General features: G+C 47.0%; 1 protein-coding gene across 2 annotated transcripts in view; it reads right to left on the bottom strand.

Moving 5' to 3' along the window:
• Positions 1 to 21,344, bottom strand: part of Mtcl1 (microtubule crosslinking factor 1) — a 113,583-nt gene that overhangs the window by 68,206 nt on the left and 24,033 nt on the right. The gene's annotated exons all lie outside the window — the stretch shown is intronic.

Raw genomic sequence — 21,344 nt, 5'->3', positions numbered from 1 at the left:
TTCACCTTCTTCAAAGGGATGAGCTTCTCGTATTGCCGCCTCAAAATGCTACTGCATTTCCAATCTAGAAACTTCTATCAGACCGCCCCATCAGAAGAGAGTCTTTCTAACAAAACCCAAATCCCCCAGAGACACGAGCGGCTCTTCTGCATCTGTTCTGCTGGAAACACCCTTCCCTGTCTTTGCTCCAGATGTGCTTCTGCAAAGAACCAGGTCAGGTAGAGACAAAACATCTCCTTCCTGTCCCATGTCCTCTCTGTGGTGTCAAGACTTCCTCAAGGCTGCTGACCCAGGGTCAACAGGAAGGAAATAGTCTCTTTCCCCTCCCACCTCTAGACATCTCTACTTCTGTGTCTGACTTGCATTTTCTATTTGTGTATTACGGCCGTTTCTCATGAGAAGATGAGCTATCTCTGCAAGATCAGTGTTAGTTGTTACTGCAGGCATACTTCATGACCCCAGCGCTGCCAAGGGTGACACATTAAACTTTTCTTAGCAAAAGCTAAACCATAAAACAATAGAGAATAAAGTTCGCTGCTATGGAAGGCTATGGCATCCTAGACTCCTGCATGTCTGGGGCATGTCTGAGCTGGTCCATGAGACCCCACGGCACCTTCTCCAAAATGGGTGGGATCAGAAGTATTCATATTTCAGGGTTGCCCCCCATCTCTGAGATATTAGAAAAGTACCACATATAAAAGGAAATACTTGAAGGACCAAAATCTAAATATGAAATTCATTTATCCATTACACATATAGGATGAAGGTAAGTTTACAAGGTATTTTAAAATAATTTTGAACACAGAATAGTTTTGAGTATGGAATTTTCCATTTGTGATGCCATGTAAGTTCTCAAAATGTTTTGAACTATGGACCACTTTTTACTTTTGGATTACGAATGCTCAGTCTCTACTTCTAACTCCCACTGAGCTTGTTTTTATTTTCTTTCTCTGTTTTTTCCCATTTTTAGTGGAATTGTAGAATATACATTAACTTTTTCCTTGCATCTGAAGCTCCCAGTAGCTGTCCTTAGGGACTCCAGTATAGGGTTCTATGGCTGGCAATTCCATGGTGCTAACTGTTCCCCCTCAGTCATAATCGGGGAGCCATCTGGTCCTCCTTTGTGCCCTGTTAATGTCAAATCATTTGAAGACAGGACACTGAACACAGTCATTAGAAATGGGTGAAAGCCTTCATGTACAGAAAACATCTCTGAAGTATAAATATATTCCACTTAATATTTAGGACTTACTCTATGTGATTCTTCAGAATTAGAAACTTTAAAGAAAAAATACGAGGCCAGCCTGGTCTACAAAGTGAGTTCCAGGACAGCCAGTGCTACACAGAGAAACCCCCTCTTGAAAAAAAAAAGATGTAAGGGCAAAAGTGCATAGTGTGGGACACTCAAAATTTCCAACCACACCACACCTGCTAACTGCTGACAATACCTGGATACTGGGACAAGCAGAGTATCACTATCTAACATGACAAAGACGCTCAATTTTTGCTTCTCTTCTTCCTTTGTAAAGGCTCTAAATGTTTCCTTCCTCTCAAAAAATGTTTGCTTCTATACTTAAATATTGCTCAAAATCCACCTGTATACAAGAGTGTTCCACAGTGGAAACACAGTGGAGCTGCACACCTCTACAGCCTCCAGGGAAGTCAAAATCCCCACAAGGGACCCCAGTAATCCGTGCAAAAGCACAGGCATCTACTGTGCAGGAAGCTGCTGTCCCACTGTGTGCATGGTAATCTCAGTCTTCATGCTAACCTAACTGAAGATAGTTGTGTCAGAACTGTGCATTATAACTTGTTACACAGCATCCAGAAGCATGTCGTAGGCTGTACGGGACCGTGTACTCTCAAGGAGGATGAGGATTTGTCTTTAAAAGGTGATTTAGACATTAAAAATAGTTGTAATCTGTCACAAATGGGTCAGGTTAACCTGGAGCCCCTGAGAGAGATCCTGAAGGATCAGGGCTACACTGGCTCAGGATGGTTTTCTGGGACAAGGTCGGACCTAGGGAAAGGGAGCGCAGGAGGACAAGTGCTTATCCTTGAAGTGTTCTTGGCAGAAGGGACAGCTGCCTTTACTATCAGTTTTTCAAAAAGAACAGCAACTGTTAGTGTTACAAGGCTGGAAAGCAGCCCCCCAGTACCTGCTCACTCGCAGAGGGGAGAGGACAGAAATGCAGCAACAGCAAACAAATCCAAACCAGCAACTGCGAGCTTGGCTTCGGGAAGCCTGGTTTCTAGAGCCTCCCTGTCTGTTACATTTGTAACTCCAAACAAGTCTTTGGATGAAATGAGGGCATTTGTGGAGAAGCTGCTACCTATCTACAGAGTACAGCTGAGAAGCAACTGTAACAGGGCAGTATTTGGCGCCAAGCCACGTAGCAGGGCTGGTAGTTAAAGCTACCATCTTCCCAGGACAAGTTTCCCAGGGACACCAAAGCAATGTCTGTGGTGACTAAGTGCCCCACCCCCAGCAGCTGGTGAAGGGCTTGGCTGCTCACGCCAGGGGGCCTCTTTGATGCTGCAAAGCAGACTTCATCAAAGAGTGAGGGCATTTAGAGACTTTCAGATATCCTCCACCTGTAAATGATTTCCTTCCCACCACTAAAGCAGAACAGCTCTCCTCTCACAAATATCCCTGTGCTTCCTGCCTCAGAGAGACTAGATGACAAGGAAAGAGAGGAGAGGAGAGAGCACAAGGCGGGAAGTGCATTAAGGTAATATCAGACACACTATCGCTCCTGGGAAGCTAGGTGCATGTGGCTACAGAAATTCAGGAAAAGAAAACTGTGCAAGCATTCTCTAGAGAAATCTTACTAGATGACCAGGTTCCGTTTTCTCCGGGACCTCACTTGGTGTTTCATTATGAAGCACGTGGATTGTTTTACATAGGCTGGATCATAAGAACTGAATTATTTATACCTTTCATAGTCACAAGCAATGAATATTCACATAACCATTGCTTTATAAAGATGACTGATTAAAGGAGAGATGAAGGAAGTGGGCGAGCAATACCTGAAAGTGAGGCCTGTCATCTAAGTCTACAGAGAAGCGTCAGAAACGCTAACAGTTTGAAATAAAAAATAATAAACGCCAGAGATTTAAAAAACTATAGCCAGATAACAGGATGTGCGGTGACTTTGTGTTAGTCACAATTCACAACACATTCCCAGGTGTTCTGATACTGAACACTGTCTCTGTGGGGCTCACACACTCTGCTGTATGTGTGCCACGAACCCAAGACTTCACTTGCACTGTTTCTCAGGAACGTTTAGATGAGTCCCAGCACAGGTTGCGTACAAATGATGGAGAGAAGACGGTGAATCCCCAGGCTCAGCTTTCTTCAACAGAGACGCCAACCCCCTACAGACAGCATCCTGGGCCCACTACGTCACACTTCCTGGATGGGGGAGAGGACTACCCCGTGTTCTGAGGGATGAAACCCTTTGTCTGAGCCCAGAAGTCTTAGGTCTTCTTCTGCACGCAGAGGGAAGCAGCAAGCTCACTTGCAAGCCTACAAGTGGGCTAAAATCTAATTCCAAATGCCAATCGCTTTATTTTAAATAGTAATTTGTTCCAATTTTAAAAACATGGCTTTAGGGCCCGAAGAGATGGCTCAGCAGTTAAGCAGGCCCTTCCAGAGGACGGGTCTGTCCCCGCACTCGCTCACAGGTGCTTCTAACTCCAGCTGCTGAGTATCTCACACCCTCTGGCCTCCACAGGCATGTGCAATTATGGCATACGTCCACACTTACATACATATTACATGCATACACGTGTATATATGTAAATGTTATATATGTATATATATATATATATATATATATATATATATATATATATATATATGTAAATGAAAACAAAGAAAATAAATCCTTGAAACAAAATTTACAAATTTGGTTCCAAATTTACAATTGAGCCAGAGAAAAATAATTGGATTAGAAAAGGAAAGAAAAAAGGGAAAACAAACAAACAAAAACCACATGCTCTTAAATGGGATTTTATCTAGCACATGACATTTTAAAAGACTTGCCTAACTCTTTTCTCAGAGGGAGAAACACTTAAGAAAGGACTAGGGTAGTGCTTTGTTTCAGAGGAAGGCACCAGAAATAGAGTTAAGGAAGAAGAGTACAGTTTCCAGCCTCAGGATGGAGTGATTGTCATTTTATGCAAGACAGTCCTTTCCATGTTGTCCCCTCAAACCCAGTTACACATGTGCATAATGACTTCGGTCTAAAACATGGGTAGACAGACCTAGCCAGGAAACCTCACTGGCTGATGACTGCCTAGAAGTCCGGCCAATTCGTTCTTCTCTCATACACTCTCGAGGGTCCCTGGGCTTCTGCTGTCAGCTGTGAAAGCTGGGGCTGGGAATGAAAACTATCCCCGCATGCCACGCTCTCCAGAAGATCCAAAGAGCCACGTTAGAAATGAAGCCACGTTAGAAATGGAGCCACGTTAGAAATGGAGCCACGTTAAAAAAAAAGCCACGTTAAAAAAAAAAGCCACGGTAGAAATGGAGCCACGGTAGAAATGGAGCCACGGTAGAAATGCCCATGTGCTGTTCCTCCCGTCGCTGCATCTATGCCTCCCATGGTAATGGTGACCACACAGAACTCTGAGCCTCTCCACTTTCAGAGGCTACATACCCAGTGGAGGGTGCCGATATCCACTGGTGGTGGATCTCATTCGACAACTCCCAGTTCTCATCTGTGACCATATTTTCAGTGGCATTCTGCTGGGATTGATACTTGAGTTGTGAGCAAGGAAACTTTGTTGAATGGTTACCACAAGAATCCTTGGAAGAACTCTGAGTGTCTGCAAAATGAAAATTACTATGTTTTTAAGACGTGGAACAGTGTTTTTCCCTGAATGTATGGATGTGCAGCAGTGCGTGCATGTGATGTGAACATGGTGCCTGTGGAGACCAGAAGGGGATCCTGGATCCTTTGGAACTGGAGTCACAGACAGGTGCAAGCCATCATGGGGGTGCTGGAGACCTGGGTCCTCCTGAGTGCTCTTAACCACTGAGACATCTCTTCGCCAGAGTTCACTTCAGGTTTCCTCTGTGGTAGACAGGCTATATAAGGCTAGAGGCCAAGAATACAGCAATTATTTTCAGGGCGCTGGCATAAAGGATATGAACAGCATCCCAATAGAAAAAAAAACAAAAAACAAAAAAAAAAAACTGTAAGAGAGCAATCAGGATTCTATTCGAGAAAATTTTACATAGCCACTCTTGAGCACAGCCCCGTAACAGCAGTAACGACGTTAGTTACATCCTTAAGAAGCATGATTAAAACATCATGTAACACCCCTGGGTGGTCACTGGAAGAGGCACATTTAATGTACATGCCTATAAAATTTGAAACATAGAACCCATAACTTGGCACAGTTCCCTTCCGGGGCCTTTTATGACAGAATCCACACTCGCTATGTCCAAACATGTCAGAAGTCTATTTAAACATTTGAAAGAAAGTGTAGAGTCAGCAGCAGTCTGAACCTTTATTTTTACATAAACTTTATTCCCCATGAAATTCAGACGGCACAGACCCGGTACTGATGGAGAGACAGTCATGGGATGACGGACAGGCGCGGTCACTTGCCTCTCTCTGCCCAGTGTATCTGCTCGAAGACCAGTCTTCGTCATCTTTGGGACACATGAGACAATGGCAGTGGTGACCTGGCCTCAGGGCACCCTGCAGCTATAAAGCGTCCGCTCCCTCCCAGTGCCACACTGCTCACTAGCAACTTTACCAGCACATAAACAGAGAGGAGTTACAAAGGCCTTGGTCCGGCAGAGCCCGCGGGTACCTCTCAGACTCCCACCGGCAACTTGTTTTATCTGCAAGCCGCTTCACTGTTACGAAGATGAAGAGCTCTAGGACGAGCCCTCCAAAGTCAGGTGGATCGCCACAGTGCATTAATGGTGTGTTAATAATTATGTAGGTCCAAAAAAAAAAAAAACCCATTTAAGTCCCATTTCTTCTGGATGTAGGCACTTGGGGTCGGAGTACATCACCTCAAGAGCGTACAGGGTCAATGCTTCCTCCCTGGCCTCCACCTGATGTAAAGATGGAGTCTCACTCAGCCAGGTGAGATGCAGCTAAGGCCTTGGTGCTGCCCAGCTCATGTTGAGAAGTCAGGGACACAGAGAAAATAGTGGGTACACTCTTAAAGAATGCAGGCTTAGCTGGGCGGTGGTGGCACAGGCCTGTAATCCCAGCACTTGGGAGGCAGAGGCAGGTGGATTTCTGAGTTTGAGCACAGCCTGGTCTACAGAGTGAGTTCCAGGACAGCCAGGGCTACACAGAGAAACCCTGTCTCGAAAAACAAAACAAACAAATAAACAAACAAAAACAAACAAAAAAAGAATGCAGGCTTGGGTTCTTTCCAGGACCCCTTTGTTCTTGCAGCATACATAAAATGTCACCAAGATAACACTGGCTTTACTGTCCCCCCTCTAGGGAGGCACAGAAGCAGATTTCAAGTGACATCTTAGGTTGCCACCCTATAACAGCATCACTCAGAGATCACAAAGACAGAGTAACCGTCTCAGAAAGGGACACTGCAGTCCCTGCTTTGAGTTCAGGTCATTAAGCCACTTGTGCACAGCCACTTAGCTGCCAAAGGACAGACCAGAGATTGTGTCTAAACAGCGCCAAGCATGTTCTGGACAGGACTCGCTGTGACCAACAGCACTCTGAGTGGAAGGGGGCTGTCCTTCCAGGTGTCTAAAAGAGGGCCACGCCCTCCGGTGTCTCCAGATTATGGAAGATTGTCATTGTCAGAAACGCCTTTGCTTAGGTTGCTTTCTCCCTACACAGACCTTTGCTAAAGCCTGCTAAGCAGCTCCCTCTCCATTCTGCCCCAGTGCCCTCTCTTTCAAAATATACTAAGACTATGCCATGTTCTTCTCAAACCCTGCTGAAGCCCATTGCTTTCCAACGCATCCAACAACCCAAGCAGGACGTGAGACCCACAGGCCTTACCTTTAGCAGGCATAGCCTCCCTCAGGCCCTGACCCCTCTGCATCCTGCATGCCTTCATAGAGTGACCACCTGTCTTATAGCCCCAGGCCAGAAGACTTTCTTATCTTCTGACCACAGGCCTCTTCAAACCTGACTTAACAGTATTACTGAGGACACTAGCTGATCCAAAGGCCCTGTGGTATGTCTGACTTTCTATCTGTTTGTCCATGCCACCAAGCAATGAGACGCTTCTTAAAGAACATCAGGAGTTGAAAATGCTCCCCAGTAGCTAAAGCCACCAAACAAATGACATAAGAGGCCAAGTGACTGTCGAGGTCACGTGGGGGCCAATCCAGGGTCTCTGGATGAAACAAAACTACAAGCGGAAAAGATGTGCATGTCCTTTGCTGAGCAGCATCATGCACTGCTGGTGCCATGGAAGGACTTCATCTGTCTGTATATGTAAGATGGCAGCGAGGGCCCTAGAGGAAACCACAACACTGGGCTGGAAGATAGAGGGATGCCCTGTCCGTCCTGTTTACTAACCACACAGAAGTCTCACCGTGATCTACCAACAGTGGAAACCCTCCTGAACTGATGTAAGCACCCCAATAATCCCCACTCCCTCACCTTACCCCTCCCTCCAAACACACACACACACACACACACACTGTACCTTCTCTTATCACAAGCTTCAGCCACTGGGGTGGCTTAGTGGGTCAGAGTGCTGTCTGCTAGGTCTGAGTTTAAGGCCCAGAACCCACATGGTTGGAGAGAACTGACTCCCACAAGTCTTGCCACCCCTCCTCCCCCACCTCTACACTTGCACCCTGGCTCGCACATATGCTAAATAAACAAGCTGGGGGATGGAGAGATTGCTCAGTGGTTAAGAGCACTGACTGCTCTTCAGAAGGTCCTGAGTTCAAACCCCAGCAACCTCATGGTGGGATCTGACTCCCTCTTCTGGGTTGTCTGAAGATGGCTACAGTGTACTTATATATAATAATAAATAAATCTTTGGGCTGGAACGAGTGGGGCCAGAGCCAGCAGAGGTCCTGAGTTCAATTCCCAGCAACCACAAGATAACTCACAACCATCTGTACAGTTAGTGTACTCATATACATAAAATAAATAAACAAATTTTTAAAAAATAAATGTTTTCCTGGTTGTCTGAATTTCCATTCCTTGTTAGTTATAAATCTACTCCTGCTAGTTTATTTTTGGTTTTCTTAGTTATAACTATTGGTTTCTTTAAATCTGTTGGGATTTTCTTTTTGTTTAATGTTTTCTCCAAATAGGGATCCATAAAATACCTCACTGTCAACAAAATACAAGCAGAAACCAAGGGGGGTGGATTTTTTTTTCGAAACTGAAGTAGAAATGTTTACTATTGGAAAGGCTGCTTCTTGGCCAGCCTCCTGGGACAGAAACAACAGCTAATCACCAGCAGCTCCGTGAATGCCCAATGCCCCTGCGGGCTTGGGGATCGCCCAGTCCTCACGGCGGGTCTCAGCTACTGAGCTGGAAAGCAGCTCATCACGCATACATGCATGCATGCATGCGATCATCCATGCAGTCAACACATGCCTGCCACCTCTCTACTGGAGCTAAGAAGTCGGTGCAAAGAAGGGAGGCCTGAGCTGTGAGGTCAAGCAGGGAGGTCACGGCTGGTATTCAGACCGGAACAAAAAGGGCTACAACCCTGAGAGAGAGAAAGAGCCCTCCAGCTGTGTTCCTCCAGAGAATGGGAGCTTTATCAGGTAGACGGCAAGGAAGAAGGCAGAGCACGTGAGTCAGATGTGTGGGGTGCATCCCAGCAAAGCATGCACGGGGTGCTAGCAGGTGCCCACGTGAGCCACTGGGGTTCTTGGGAACAGGATGGAAGAGGGTGCAAAACAGCAATGGCGCCCCTGGGGGCAGCTGGGCCTGCCCACGCTTTGTCGGGGAGGGGACGGCTACAGCAGGCTCTCAAGGCAGCTCTGTGAACTTAGAGCTTACTGGAGGAGAGGCCCTGAAGCAGAGGTCAGCCATGAGACTACCAAAACAGCAGAGGTCTTGGGAGTCTTAGCTCCGCAGAGGAAGAGAGAGACGGGCAGAAACAGGGAGGGCTGTAGTGGCCAGAAACAGGGAGGGCTGTAGTGGCGTAGCTGGCTGGGGTGCTCCGAGGAGACCTGGCTGAGGTTAGGCCTGAAGATCTGGAGTGGGATGGGTAACGGCAATGTCATCACAACTCAGAAGTGACAAAGGGGTCAAGCAACTCCTCCTGACCCACCAGGGTCAGGGCTGCTACAGCACAGAGCGCAGAGGAAAAGGCAGAAAGAATAGAGGCTCCCAGCATGCACTCGCCATCTATTGTGGGGAGGTCATTAGGGCGCACAAACCCCTCCAAATGAATTGTCACCAAGAGATGCCGTCAAGAGGAAGCGGACCACACAGGCCACTGATTCTGTGCTCACACATGCTGTGTGTCACCTCAGGTCCCATGAGGGTAAGGTCTGCTGCACAATTGAATGTCTCTGCCCACTTCAGTATTGTGGGTTGACCTGCAACCCCAAGAAGATATATGTTCAAGCGTTCCCTGTGACAGCAGTTAATGTGACCTCTGAATGCAGAAAAAAGGGTCTCGACGGTGCAATCGGCTGAAGACGGGGTTACGCTGGAGGTAGGCGAATTTGATCAGCCATGGTTAAGAGCCTCGGAAGCAAAAGGAAGAGAAACACACTTGGAGAAGGCTATGCATGTGATCACATGGACAGACAGAAAGGCCACAGAGGCAGACACTAGAGCGATGCAGCTATGACAGGATCCAGGACGACTGGCACCCACTGAAGTGACCAAAAGAGCACAGACTCTTCTGTAGAGCTTCAGTGCGCATGGCCATCCGTCACCTTGCCTTCAGACTCCTAGTCCCCACAACTATGAAATAATAAGTGTCTGTTTTAAAGCCACCAGCTTGTAGCCAGTTGTCCCATAGCAGATGGAAAGTCACAGAGCCTGAGGATGGTGTCGTCCTGCCAGTCCAAAGACTGACTGTCCTCTCAGATTTCCATCAGGAAGGCCAGGCCAGTACAATACACTAAAGGAGAATGCGTTCTGTGATCCAAAGCAGGCTCCAGCACAAAGGCCAGCGTGAGGAGAAGGGAACTGGCCAAGGCAGGCTCTCAAGCTTGGTCTTCAGCTGGTTGTCCTGTTCCCATCAGAAAAGGGATCTAAGAGGACAGTCAGCCTTTGGACGAGCAGGTTGACACCGTCCCTAGCGTGCGCCTATAGATTTAACCATTAAGAGCAGGCCCACTAGAGTAGGTTGAACCTGATCCCTTTGGGACCAAGGTCCTGTCTCTTTTCTCTGGCAACAGAATACTCACCCACCCACACCACCCTGTCCCTGCCTTTGCATTTACAAACTACATTTAAAGTTACAAAAAGATAAAGATTGTCTATCAAGAGGTCAATCAGACTTTAAAAAAAAAAACAGTCCTACTGTTTGTGTATTTAACCCTCAGTAATTAATTTAGTACCTTAGATATAATGAGCTAATGCTGCCAACAGTATCCTGATAACTCTAGGGCCAGCCTCCTGTCTAAGACACAATTAGTGAATGGCCTAGAAAACTGGCCATCCACACTGGAGAGAGATGAAACAGCTGATCTGCTCATATTGACCAAGAACTCATATTTGATTTAAGAACTTAACTGTATGACTCAAACATTCAATTACATTAGAAGATATTCTTGAGCTTGCAGCATATAATAATAAAGCCTACATGATTAAGTACAATGTAATTTAAATCTCTATTCTTAAAAAGTGGCACAGAATGGTGAAGATAGGCACAATCTGGAAGAACACTGTCTCTGGACCTGCACATAAGGCTATCCCAATAAAGAAAAAGAAAAGAGTTGGTCATGGTGGCATGCGCCTTTACTCCTGCAGAAGCATGTGGATCTGAGTTTGAGAATAGCCCGGTCTACATAGCAAACCCCAAGCCAGCCAAGGCTATCGTGAGACCCAGTCCCACAGAAAACAACCAAGAATGATCACAGAAATATATCAAGCGACTTTGAGAAGCTGACTGAAGGAGGGAGAATGAAGACGGAAGCTGTAAGCATGCCTTCAGCGGAAGGAGGAAGTGAAAACAGACACAAAGTCTCGCAGACACATAAACACTATCACGACCAGTGTGAAAACCGTGTGTTCTTCCTTAAGAAAACAGTGCTTGTACACAGCGTGAATGGACATTTCTTCAGAGGTGAAGAAGTGGTCAGCAAACATGACATCACGAGACAGCAAGAGTGTGAGTTAAAACCACTATAGGACAGACCTCCAGTCACAAAATGGCTACCAATGAAATGATAGAATAAAACCGGCCTAGTAGTACACACCTTTAATCCCAGGCAGGGGAATCTCTGAGCTCAAAGTCAGCATGGCCTACAGAGGAAGCTTTGTCCAATAAGAGTTAACACGGTAAGACCCTGTCTCAAAAACAGTAAAACAAAATAATAAACAAAACTCGAAGCAGGACTTCGGTGCATCACTAGTCACTGTGGAAGATGGTAAAGCCACTGTGGAAAACATCAGTGTATTTCCTCTAAAAATTACAAGGAATGCTACTCCATAGAGTCCAGCAGTTGCACCTCTAGACAGGCATCCAAGGGAATTAGAAATGGGGGAGGGGCACTGGAGTGATGGCTCAGCAGTTAAGAGGAATGTCGACTGACTACCTGCTCTTCCAAAGGAGTTCAATTCCCAGCATCCACGTGGCAGCTCACACCTGTCTGTAACTCCTGCTCCAGAGTATCTGACACTCCCACAGAGACATGCCTGGAGGAAACCACCAATGCACGTGAACAAAAAATAAATTAATTCACTTAAAAAAAATCAGAAGTGGGACTACCTTGCAAATCTGTGTTCACAGCACAAAAAAATGCAGAAGCAACTCTCACGCCCATCCGCCGACAAACACAAAACTGTGGCATGATCGCCCACCATTAGTTTCTGAAAGAACATGTATTCTGATAAGACACTGCCTCGTGGACTGAGCAAGGAGGATGCTACGCCAAGTGAGATAAACCAAGAAACTCAAAGATGGAGGAGCACTTGCACGGAGCACATGTGAGGAGCACTTACATGGAGCACGGAGCACTTACATGGAGCACGGGTGAAGATTCAAGCCCAGGCATTTTCAAAACCAAACCCGTCAGGTGATGTAAATCTACCATAAAATATTTCAATTTGCATGGCAGATTTTGCTTGTTCAAAAATAAATGGTATGTGTGAGCTGCATTCAAGGGAACCTGTATGAATTACTAGAGACGCCTTCAGCTTGCTACCCTCTGTCTTCTGTTTGGAAAAGCAAAGGACTCAAATGTACTAGATATCATTTGTGTGGCTATCGGATGTTTGCTTTCTAAGTGTCGACATACAGGGTGGGGCAGGGATAAGGGGAGAGACAGGAGAAAGGTACTGTTGACTGGGCTGGGCTGGGCGGGGTGGGGCAGGGCTGGGCGGGGCAGAGCGGGACTGGGCTGTGGGTCCAGCTAGCTCACAAGCGCCTTCTCTTCAATGCTAGATACATTTGAAAGAAACATTAACGAAACTCATCAAGCTTCCGATTTACCTCCCTAACCCTAACCCTGGGAAGGTGGGTCAGCCCCTTGGAATGAGCTGCCTTGCTCAGTGCAGTGGCGGGGCTAATTGCGAACTTAGAACTCCTGGATGCCGGGCAGGAAGCAGAGGCAGGGTGGATTTCTGAGTTCGAGGCCAGCCCGGTCTACAGAGTGAGTTCCAGGACAGCCAGGGCTACACAGAGAAACCCTGTCTTGAAAAACAAAAACAAAAACAAACCAAAAAAAAAAAAAAAAAAAAAGAACTCCTGGATAACCATGGCAACTCTGAAGAGGTCATCCCTAAGACTTTAGGCTGCTTCTTGGTAGATTGAGACCTCGCACTCGCCTCTAAACAAGCTCACCTGCTTGCCTAGAGCTCCCCAAGCCAAGAGCACGCAGCCCTGGCTTCCAGCTGCCCCAGCCAGCTTGTTTCCAAAGCCATTTAACTCTCCATTAACTTGATTTGATGAGTTCCTGGACAGCCGCCAACTGAGGCCCAAACAGTAAGCACATCCTAATTTAACCGCGGCCATGACTGGTCCGCGCAGCAGTGGAGCATTGACGGCCAAGGTGTAAATCACTTTTGTCCTTCCCTTACCCCTCCCATCCGCCCTGCCCTGTGTGTGCATCACGTGGCGCTCAGTTTCTCTGCAGCTGCTACTCCATTTATTTTCCTTTCTCAACGATCGTTTACCTAGCTGCACGGTTTGCTGTTGCCATCCATACAGTTTTTGTCTTGGAGAAACATTTAGCTCCTTCTATTAATGAGCCCAACAGAAATCCATCCTTTAAACATCTGCAGTGCTAACGGTGGAATCGAAGATACTTGCTATTCTAAGTAATTTATTTGCAGAGGCTGAAACAAAGCACGTTGATGAATGGCTAAAACCAGTGCCCTCATTAATTCTCCACGGAAGGCGGGGAAGGGGACAGCCAGACACAATTACTATGGGTTAATTAACACATATTATATGGGTAATTAGCCAGGGTCCTGTAGACCACACCTCTGACCTCATCAGACAATTAACCCCATACTCTCACACAACCACTTCAAAATGTCAGCTACAACCACATCTTGCAAGCATCAAACTGAGCAGTACACAGGACACTCTCCTAAGAAGACTTAAGAAGTTCTTGGCCCTGCCACCTAATTCTGTAAAAGGAGAGTTTAGGGCTGTTTCCGGAAATGATTCGATCCATGGGAAGAAACCCTAAGAGGCTTACAGTCAGTTCAATCCAGTGAGCAGAAGAGCAGCTACAGAAGGCGGATAAGAACAGATTCGGCCACCGCTCCTGCCCACCGCAAGCCCGCAGCCTGCAGCCCTACTACTTCCTAAATCAATTATCCAAGATTCCGGCTCCTTAATCTCCCTGGGCCCTCGGGTATCTGGCTGATAAGGGTGATAATGTAATCAATCGGCAGCCAGCTTACCTCACAGGGCCGATAAGTGCAAATAAAGTCAATACCAGGCCATGGTCTCATTCTCCTCCTTGGAGTTCTCCAAGCCGTCCAGAGCTGAACTGAAAGAGCTCCAACTAGAGTTTAAAGTTCCCAGCTATTTCATTTTTTAAGATTTACTCTCTCTCTCTCTCTCTCTCTCTCTCTCTCTCTCTGTGTGTGTGTGTGTGTGTGTGTGTGTGTGTGTGTGTGTGAACACAAGCCAAAAGAGGTCGGAAGAGGGTAGTGGGTGCCTGGAGTTAAGAGTTAAAGCGTTGTGCGCCCCTGACACGGACGCTGGGATCCGATTTGGCTCCTGTGGAGGAAGAGCAGCAGGGTTAGCCACAAAGCATCTCTCAGTCCCTGCAGCGGCTCTACTGAACGACGACTAAAGCGCCTGCCTCCAAACTGGGCAGAAGAGGCAGGAGGAGAGGCGGCCATCTTACAAGGAGACAGTGTGGCTCTAACTGCCTTGTGAAAGGCGTGCAACTGCTTGCTTCTCCCTACAGAGGAGATCTTAGGCTGGCCCTTTCTGAGGACCAGAACTCCCTTCTGAGCCAGGGCTGGGAAACAGGGCTCCACACGGCTTTGTTCCCCGGTGCCACCGTCCTCAGGAGCACATTCAGGTCTTCCTGGTAACACGACACACCGATGCCTGAACTCCCAGGAGCACCCACATACGCTGGATAAACTTTAATTTGTAATTTTAACTTGCCCACCAAGAAAGCCAGAAACGCTAAACAGAACAAACTGGCATAGTGGCACGCCCCTTTAATCCCAGCACTCGGAAGATAGAAACAAGTAGGTGTGCCTCTGCGAGTTCAAAGCCAGCCTGGTCGACATAGTGAGTTCCAGGACAGTCGGGTCTACAAAGAGAAGCTGTCTCAAAAAAACAAAAAATAAATAGAATGTAGGCATGGCATGACACTATGACAGGAAGTGTCTCGGTGCCTTCTCATTCTTACACAGCCCTCAGCCCCCCTGCCCATGTTCCTTACTAAACATCCAAATGGAGCCTTATTTAATGCACTAATTCAGGAGAACCTTTTAGTAGATAACGTCTGCCTTGTAAAATAAAAATAAAGGTCAGCTCCAGCACCCTGTATGTGAGCATCTGCTCCAGGATTCTTCTGTCTCATCAAAGGGGACACTGGTCCAGCACGGGCCCTAGGGATGTTCCGTGTCCTGTGTGCCCTCGGGTTGCTACCGCAGGAAGTATTTGGGTATGGAATGCATGAGGGCTTTTACGAGAGGACCACAATGCTCCCATGCCACAGTTGGAGGTATACGCTCACCCAGGAACATCTCCGAAATCAGGCCATAGGCTTCACTGTTTGCAGGTCTGATTTTAATGACAGGCCTTATCATCTCTGGCCAAGTCAGTGAAGAGTAGCTATTCCCGGCCTATCTGTGTGACATGGGTTCTTAAAATGTGCAACCATAGGATTCTTCCTGTCTATCTCTTCATTTTGAACACAGGAAGCTTTAACATAGACCAGCAGACATATGGACACACTTCAAACATGATACCCCATTTCCTAGGAGTTTCTCTTTAGAAGGAAAGCTATTTTGGCAATATTGAGAGTGTCTTGGTCCACTGGATTCACTGCTACTCACTGAGTGTGCAGATGTCAGACCTCTCTGTCACTTACAGTTAGTGGTGTGTCCTGGAGTTAAATCCTACTTGGTCTGAGGTTCAAATTTCTTACCAATTTGGGTGAGCATGCCCCACCCAAACCACTGGGTTGCCTTAGGAAGGCAAACACAGGCACTTAGCTCACAGAGAGCCACACCCCAGTGGCTCAGGGAACAACCAGCTGGCTGATGGAAACTGGCCCTCCCACCTCCATTGGAATTCCCAGAAATGTGCTGAGTAAGACCACCTCAGCTACTCGCCTAGCCTTAATTGTTCCCTAAGGGGGGCGGGGGTATCCTTTTGCTGTTCAGATCTGACGGCTTATGTTTTAAAGAGCAAGTCTCTCAGGCTGGCATGATGGATTTTTTTTTAATCTCTCAGGATGGCTTGGTGGCCCACACCTTTAATCTCAGCAGTAGGAAAGAGAAAACAGGCAGGTCTCTGAGTTGGAGACCAGCCTGGTCTACAGTGAGTTCCAGGACATTCAGAGCTACATGGGAAACCCCTGTTTTGTTAAAGAAATAAAAATTGAGAGAGAGACAGAGACAGAGACAAAGAGAAGAGGTAGGGGGAGAGAGAAAAAATAGAGAATGAGTGTATCTGTGTATCTCTACATAGCCTTACTGGCTGTTCTGGAATTTACTATGTAGACCAGGCTAGCCATATCTAGCCTGATGGGATGTCTTTATTATTTAAAAGAATTATTTATTTTATTTATATGAGTGCACTGTCACTGTCTTCAGACACACCAGAAGAAGACTTTGGAATCCTATTATAGATGGTCATGAGCCACCATGTGGTTGCTGGGAATTGAACTCAGGACCTCTGGAAGAGCAATCAGTGCTCCTAACCACTGAGCCATCTCTTCAGCTCCTGATGGGATGTCTTAAAGAAGGAAGTCAGAGGGGACACCCTATGACTGACTACTTTGTGACAGATTTTAGGACTTTCCACCAGCAATGACAGGACCACACTAAGGCAGAACTACTTGGGGTGTGGGGTGGGAGTGTGCAGAAGAGAAGAAAACCGAGATGGTGGAGAGGGAGGAATCAACTCCGAGGAATGCCAGCTAAGCTTCAGATCCAGGTCACCTTCCTGTCCTCTAGAACCTGGCCTCTGATTTGTAATTAATGCAAAGGAAACAGAAGGTGTTATTGTCCTTTTACAACTGCTTAGGTCATAAAAATATAAAACCCAAGGTTGCACTTACTGGCTCGCTAGAGTAATTACATGTTGTAGCTATGATGTCTGGGCCTCTGCTCTGATGTGGGGAGGTCATCTGTCCAAACAAGCTGCTCCAAAGGAACTCAGCCTCAGAAAGTACCGGTCTGGGGCGTCTCAGATTCTACCCGTCTTGAATCCAATCCGGCACCTCACACACTTCCTACAGAGAGGGAGACGTACAACTGCTAAACGCTCGCAGATCACCTGAGGAGTTAGTTACGAGAGCCAGGTCACACCTCAGAGGGCCCCTGCCTTACAGTCTGGATGTGGTGCAGATATCGGGAGTCTCCATAGATGCCCAGGAGGTGTGATACCCAACCAGACTTGAACAGCATGGGGACCAAAGGAGGAATTCCTTCACAGATATTTTGCACTCTTTTCCTACCTCAGAAACCCATGCTCCAAGAAGCAACTCACTCTAGGATGTCCCTCAGCACCGAGCCACAATCCTCCTGCCCACAAAGCCCCATGCAGCACTCCATTATCCCACTGTACCTGACAGGGCTCTGTAAGAGGTGAGAGGAGTGCCTGAGGCCTGCTGCTCATCTAGCTGAGAAGAAAGAAAAAAAAATCCATGCAGGCTGGCCCACCCGAGAAAACGCACATGACTACACTCCGGATTCCACGGGAGAGCCAAGGAACGAGACGTGAGACCAGGTGTATGCCTGAAAATAAGAGTATGTTTCTGAGGTGCAAGGACGAGCCCTGATCAGCTCCCAGTCACATCCTGTCCCCGCGTCAAACAAGCCCTCCAGAGGAAAGAACCAGAAACTGCTTGGAGCTCTGGCGGTGCTAATAGCATCTGGGGGAAGAGACAGAGAGAGACTGTCAGGCTACTGACTTCCCATGGGACAGCTCCTCCCACCAAGAATTCCCATCCAGAATGTCACAGGGCGCTCACTCGAGGCTGAGTGAGCCTGTTCTATCTAGGCAGATAACTCAGCATGGATCCCTCCCACAGCCCACCCTCTCAAGTACACAGTACACGTTTCTGTGGGGGCTCCAAGACATGCGGACCTCAACACTTGGGTGATCCTCCAACAGCATTGTTTACAACGAACCGCAATCCTTGGCCAAATGCCTACCTTCAGACCCCTGAAAACAGGAAATAAATACTTGGCGTGCCTTCATGATTTTTAAGTGAATAGCTTGGCCACGCCCCTACACTAACCCGAGTTCGCTGGGGAGAAAGATCTTCCTACTTTGCTCCCACGGGGATGATGGTACTCGTGAGAAACGGTCCTGTGTTACACAGTTAGGACACCTTTAAGTTTTCACGTTTCTTATATTCTAAATAAAGTTAATCCATGGGAGGATTTTCAGCAGTCGCTTGCTGCTTCTCTCACACAGGAGGAAACAGCCGTGAGCCTTATCTCTGGCCAAAACACAAACAAGGTTGCCCAGCTGTCCCCAAGAGGAACTTCAACTGTCCAGCCACCCCCCACCCGCAAGGATCACCCTCCTGTCTTTCCTGGTCCAGTCTCCCACTCCTTCCACTGGAGTAGATGAACCCAAGTGCCACGAGACGCAACCCACAAGCAGCTACCCTGGCTGCTCAGTTGTACTAAATCCATACTGTTTTGCCTGGGCAACCAGCTCACATCAGCACCCAGCGATGGACCGCATCTGTAGGTTGCTGCGGACCATCTGATGGGCACCCCCACATTCCCCACATCCCCGAGCCTAGGCAAACTGCTGTTGGCACAAAAAGGTACAACCAAAGCCCCCAGCCCCGCATGAATTCCTTCATCAACACAATTAACCAAGCTGTCTACATTAAGGAAGAAAAGGGTTGTCCTTCCTCTGAAGCACATTGTCCAGGTCATTAAGTCAGTGTCCTGAGACAGGTTCTCACTGTGTAGCCCTGGCTGGCCTTGAACTCCAGACTATCCCTGAATTCAGAGACTCCACTGCCTCTCCTCCTCCCTAGTGCTGGGATTAAAGGTCTACATAACCATGCCTACCTGCCTTATTTTAACTAGTCTTTATAAAAAACAACGATAAGACTTTGCTAGAATTCACAAGCTCCATTCTGATGCTCAAAGGTCAATAGGTAATAACCTAGTGTTCCCTTCTATTATTAGAGGTCCTCATTAAAAGAGGGGGTAAGGGGCTGGAAAGGAAGAAGTGGTTGGAACTTAAACCCCTAAGAAAGTCTGTGAAGCGCACTGATGCCATAACCAGATAAGTCAGACCGCTGGAGGGTCTAGACAATATATCTGGAAGCACTCACTATGGAAGTAGAGAATCGAGCCTGCGTGGTGTTACCAAGAACCAGGATACAGAACCACACAAACATACCCAGCTAATCTGTTATTGTGTTTTGCTTTTTTGAGAAAGTCTTACTATGTAACTCTGGCTGACCTAATCTGTTATTGTTGGGTTTTTTGTTTTTGTTTTTGTTTTTGTTTTTGAGAAAGTCTTACTATGTAACTCTGGCTGGCCTGGAATTCATTCTGTAGACCCCAAGAATGGGGTCTTCATCTTGTGTTGAATTCTGCTTCTGCGTATGTAGAGGGCCTAGCATACAGAAGCCCTACCACAGTGCAGGACCAACCACTCTGCTTTCTTTACAGAATTCAACATGCAACTCCTATGCAACCCAGAATCATTATTTTGGGTGTTTCCCCCAAAGGAATAAAAACTTTTCACAAACACAGGGCTACCTATTGCATCCTGCCAATTTGGCTCAAATAAGAAACTCTCACCACCCAGAGTTCAGTTCTTGGCTAGTATTGTTCATAGAAGTCAAAGGAAACCGGCACCCACGTTTAATCATGTATCATAAAAAGGCACAGTGCTGGCACAGCCAGCAGCAGAGCTGCCTGGAGCTGGGTATGGAGGACACACAACTTGCCACGCCCTCGCCTCCAGGGCACCTCCCAGTGCTTTCGAGAGGCTTTGCCACGAAGGCCAGGTTGACGCTAGACCTTTGCCTATCTTTTTTCCTGACAAGGTTAGAGAAGGAACAGAGCCCCAGGTGATAAGTGTTTTAGTCAGAGTTTGTATTGCTGTGATGAAACACCATGTCCAAAAACTAAGTTGGGGAGGAAAGGGCTTATTTAGCTTATACTTCTGTATCTCTGTTCATCACTGAAGGAAATCAGGACAAAAACTCAAATAGGGTAGGAACCTGGACATAGGAACTGTTGCATAGGCCATGGAGAGGTACTGCTTGCTGGCCTGCTCCCATGGCTTGCTCAGCCTGCTTTCTTACAGAACCCAGGACCACCAGCTCAGGGAATGGTACTGCCCACCATAGGCTGGACCCTCCCCCATCAATCAATAATTAAGAAAATGCCCTACATCCAGATCTTATGGAGGCATTTTCCCAATTGAGTGTCCCTCCTTTCAAGATAACTCTAGCTTGTATCAAGCTGATGTGAGACTAGCCAGCATTGTAGGCACACTTTCCGCATGGCCACATCTGTGGCCAGATAAACATAATGGCTCTCTCCTTCCTCTGATCCCCAAATATAGGATATAAAGTCTACAGTCTCCTCGGCCAGCTCTCCTAAGACAAAGCAGAGGATCCCAATCATCTTCTCATAGTTATAAACTCTTACACCTTTAGAGATCCCAAAGGTCTTAGGAGATACAGGATGTGCTAGGAAAGAATGTATGGAGAAAATAAGAACAGAAAATGTGCACACATGTGGTCCACAGCTGACTGCGTTTGCCACACACATGAAGGTGGTCCCCAGTGATATCATCATCAACTCCGTTTATAAAGAGATACCCAATATATCCAGGTATGCGACAGGCTAAGGATGGATCACTCAGAAACTCCCTTCTGATTCTATGTGACCACATCACACCTATGACGGTTTGATTTACAAGTTAGCCATAGCAAGACCGTAACAGAATAACAAGAGACAACATTCTGGAATGAAAACAACTGCATCCTCTATTTCTGGAGTTTCCATTTTATATGTTTTGTCACAGTCGGCCTACAATAATGGAAATGTTGGAAAGTGAAGCCCTAGATAAGGAAGGACAGGCAACGGAAGTTTCCAAAGCTCCGCCCCATCCTCACTGGGCAAGGGGAGCTTGGTATTTTTGGAACTGGTCGTGTTGTTAATGTAGCCTGCTCAGGGTCTTTGTTCTCCTATCTCACTCTTCTTGATTGTGAACCAAAGGGAAAGGAGCACTTCCTGAATGGCGACAAACCACGTGAGCTGAAGTGATATCGCACCTCATTCCTACCCTAAGGAACGACACAGCGTATTTCCAGTTTCAGCTGAGTCAACCATCTCTCGGCAGTTTCTCCCACAGTTTCATTCCTCAAGTTCTCCACAATAATCACCTAGCAGTTTCATCATATGGAAAGCCTTAACGTGCAAGACTGCCGAGGTGGTCAGGAACAGAAGGGACAAAGCGAGACCCTGGACGGAAAGCATGAGGCACAACAGGTGGATAAGGAGCTCATGCTCAGTCCTGTGGAAGAGAAAACCCTC

Source organism: Apodemus sylvaticus, chromosome 9 (genome assembly GCF_947179515.1).
Source record: "Apodemus sylvaticus chromosome 9, mApoSyl1.1, whole genome shotgun sequence".
NCBI lineage: Eukaryota > Metazoa > Chordata > Mammalia > Rodentia > Muridae > Apodemus > Apodemus sylvaticus.
The sequence above is the reverse complement of the archived record's forward strand: the minus strand, read 5'-3'. Positions and strand labels throughout refer to the sequence as shown.